The sequence below is a fragment of the Hyperoodon ampullatus genome (genome assembly GCF_949752795.1).
Source record: "Hyperoodon ampullatus genome assembly, chromosome: 2".
In the NCBI taxonomy this organism is placed as follows: domain Eukaryota; kingdom Metazoa; phylum Chordata; class Mammalia; order Artiodactyla; family Ziphiidae; genus Hyperoodon; species Hyperoodon ampullatus.
The window spans coordinates 116,541,718-116,545,463 of NC_136915.1; the positions used below are offsets into that span (position 1 = coordinate 116,541,718).

Genomic DNA, 3,746 nt, shown 5'->3' on the forward strand with positions numbered 1-3,746 from the left:
TATATCAAAAGACAAAAAAAAAAAAAAAAAGAACACCTAGCAGGATAACATATTTATACATTAGAATGTGGGGAAGAGAAGGATATGGGGATAAATAAATAAATATTTCACAAAGGAAGTCTGCTTGAACAAATGGTGTCCATGAGCCATAATGGAGGAGAATGATTAAGTCAACAATCTGCACTTAAGATTCCAAAGGCAAAGCACAGCATAACAAAATAAAAATTGGAAAATGTTTAATGAGTGAATTGGGATGAGTTACACCGTGAGTAGTTCCTTCTCAGGGAAAAAACATAAAAAATGTAATATCATATAAAATACTTGTTTGTCTAAGAACAGAATAAAAATATCTGCAACATTAAAACACTGAAAACATGAGTTTTTGTAATCATCAAAGGCTACAGGATTGGGATAAGTTTCTATACTTTACCACTGGGTGGCAGTAGAGATTAAAACAGTTTCAGCATCCTCATTATTATTCAAAAATTAGAAGTGTTAAGGCCCCCAAATCATCAAACAGCTTACAAATCTATGCTTAAATTCACAATAACATGTTATCTCTAAAACTAATTGAAAACCACTTACAAAAACATGCACATAATATTAAAGACATATCAATGAAAATTTAGGAATTGAATTCAAAGGAAGATATGGCCAGTAAGTAAGATGAAATCAAGAATGGAGTAAATTAAAAAAGAAAGTATCATGACACCCTATACACCCTATACATGTGGGTCATGAATTATTGGAGGACTATAAAATGATTAAGACAGGGTCAATTACACATTCACAGTGTCTAGAAGAAACAGACAAATAAGTTGTTCAGGGAAAGTATCACTCTTCCTGGTCCTGAGGCCACAAGGAAAATCCTCCCATCAGTTCTTATAGAGAATAAACTATTTGGTGCAGTGAAAAATGTTCTCAAGGCGTATTCTTTCAGTAAATTTTATGAGGTTCACAGGCCCGTTTTAAGTCTCTTAAAGTACGGTGATCATGCCAGCCTAAAACAAAAACTGGGGAAAGTAACTCTACACAACATGCAGGATCTGGTCCACCTGTGCAGCTCTCTGATGTTCTGGCAAACTCAATGGCAGATCTTATATAATCTACAGGAATGAGTAGGCTCTAAGTCTCCCATAAATATTGTTTATGTTGAACTAACTTGAGTTTTTTTTAGCAGCAGAGACTTACAGGTTATGTACTCTAACGTACACTCTATATATGACAGTTTTATATTATCTGTTAAATGCAGAGCAGTAACTTTAATAATCAGTGGAGTTGTAGGTGGGATTTGCAATTGCAAATTTCTTGTGGCTTTTGGAGACCTACTCATGGACTGTTGTTTGAATCTTAGGTTTGCTCCCAGGAGGCTGATAATATCTGCAGTGAGGACCAAGATTCTTCCTGAGATATAATTTGGTTCTTCTCTAATACAGAGGCACTTGTTGGCCTACCTACAACTCCATCCATCCTCAATGCACAACCTATTCTACTTCAGAGAGAATGCCAGATACAATTTTAGAAGGGAAATGTTTAAAATGAATATGAGCCCTAATTTGGGTATAAAGTGTCCTAAGAGAAACACTCATGGGCTTTGAACAGTGCTATTTCCAGGTGACCTATTCAAGTTACCAACTATACATTCATGTACCTAAATAGACAGATGAATTACCAAATGGGGTTATATAGCACAGACAACTGGTTGTCTCCCAGAATCTATTTTGCACTTCCTCTAGAATAAATTAACAACCAATTATTAGCTGGGCAGAATAAAACTACATCTCTTAGGGACCCTCTTAGCTGGTTGTGGTTATGTGACTGAGGTCTGATCAATGCAGTGTACAGCTCCTGCAAAGTGGATCTGAGCAGTGGTGGTGGTGGGGGGTGAGTGTACTTGGCTTATTCCTTTTTCCTTACTGTTGGCTGAAAGGTGGATTTGATGGAAGGACCTCTTGCAACCAACTCAGAGAACAGGATGACCTTTGGAATGAGGGCCAACCATGGCAAAGACCAAAAGAAAACAAAAAAAGCAAAGACAAAGCCCCCCAAACAAAAGAGGAAACTGGAACCAAACCCCGGACACAATGAGATGCCATAACAACCCTGAATTGCCTATTTCTAGTCTTTTCACAAGAGAGAGAAATATAACTACCTGTTTTTAAAGATATTGTTCATTTGAATTTTCTGTCACTTGCAGCCACATTTGATCCTAACTAATCCAGGATGTTAGTTGAATATCAGTTGATAACTTTGGCTTTCCTTTTGCCACTGTGGCCATGAGTAGGCTCAGGCTTCAGAAGAGGCTTGCTTTCAGTGTCCTTTGTGGCAGCAAAAGGAAGGTCTGGTTGGACCCTGTCGAGACTAGTGAAATCTTCAATGCTAACTCCTGTCAGCAGATCTGGAAGCTGATCAAAGGTGGGCTGATCATCCAGAAGCCTGTGACTGTCCATTCCCAAGCTTGAAGCCAGAAAAATACCTCAGCCTGCCAGAAGGGCAGGCTTATGGACCTAGGTAAGTGAAAGTGTACTGCCAATGCTCGAATGCCCAAGAAGTTAACCTAGATGAGGAGAAGGATAAGAATTCCACGCCAGTTGCTCAGAAGATACCGTGAATCTAAGAAGATTGACCGTCACATATATCACAGCCTGTACCTGAAAGTGAAGGGTAATGTGTTCAAAAACAAGCGGGTTCTCACGGAACATATGCACAAGCTGAAGTTAGACAAAGCTTGCAAGAAGCTTCAGACCGACTAGGCTGAGGCCCGCAGGTCTAAGACCAGGGAAGCACGAGAGCAACGTGAAGACGGGTTCCAAGCCAAGAAGGGGGAAATCATCAAGGCTCTTTCCAATGAGGAAGAGACCAAGAAATAGCTTCTCCCCCTCACCACATAGTGGCCTCAGCAATTACATAGATCGCTCATTCAATAAAATGAGACTTTATCTGCCTAAAAAAGTGTTGATAGCTTTGGTTTATTTATTTTTTGCTAAGGCTAAATAAAAATTTTCACAGTAACACCCATGTTATCTGTATCTAGTTTTATTTTTATCTGTATATTTTCTAAGGCAAAGGAGAAAATGCAACCAGTCATTCCAAAATTTATACAAAAAGAAACATGTTAAAAATCAGAGTGAACTGGGAAAATAGTAGAGAGAAATATTTCATAATTCATCTCACTGAAATAAATCCAAAATAGAAAAAGGAACTTCCTCTGTACTGACCCTAGAGAAGAGCTGTAACTTAAAACAAAACCAAGGAAAGTCTATAACTTATAAACAAGGTTGGAATAAATTTTTAGCATACATTTTCACTCATTTTAAATAAAATGGAAGGTTGATGGATGTCCGTAGTTTAGGATAATAAGTTTAATTCATAAGAGAATTAATAAAAGCTGCTGGGGCCTTTGTTAGAAGACAAGTACGGAGGGAAAAATTGTTATGGAAATGGAGAACAAATTAATCTGTGAGAAACCTTTGGCCTTAGAAATTAGGGAATGCCCACATGAGTCTCTGGCTTCGTTATTGTGTAGTGACCCATATGATTCAACATGGAGCTTTTTTAATTTTTAATTTTTAAAAAAATTTTATTGGAGTATAGTTGATTTACAATGTTGTGTTAGTTTCAGGTGTACAGCAAGGTGACTCCATTATATATATATATATATAAATATATATCTCCACTCTTTTTTAGATTCTTTTGCCATATAGGTCATTACAGAGTATTGAATATAGTTCCCTATGCTATACAGT

General features: G+C 37.3%; 1 pseudogene across 1 annotated transcript; it reads left to right on the forward strand.

Moving 5' to 3' along the window:
• The first annotated feature begins 2,276 nt into the window (after positions 1 to 2,276).
• On the forward strand, positions 2,277 to 2,870 carry LOC307048595 (large ribosomal subunit protein eL19-like; annotated as a pseudogene). The gene has a single exon. The product of its transcript is annotated as a large ribosomal subunit protein eL19-like (transcript).
• Positions 2,871 to 3,746: the final 876 nt, after the last annotated feature.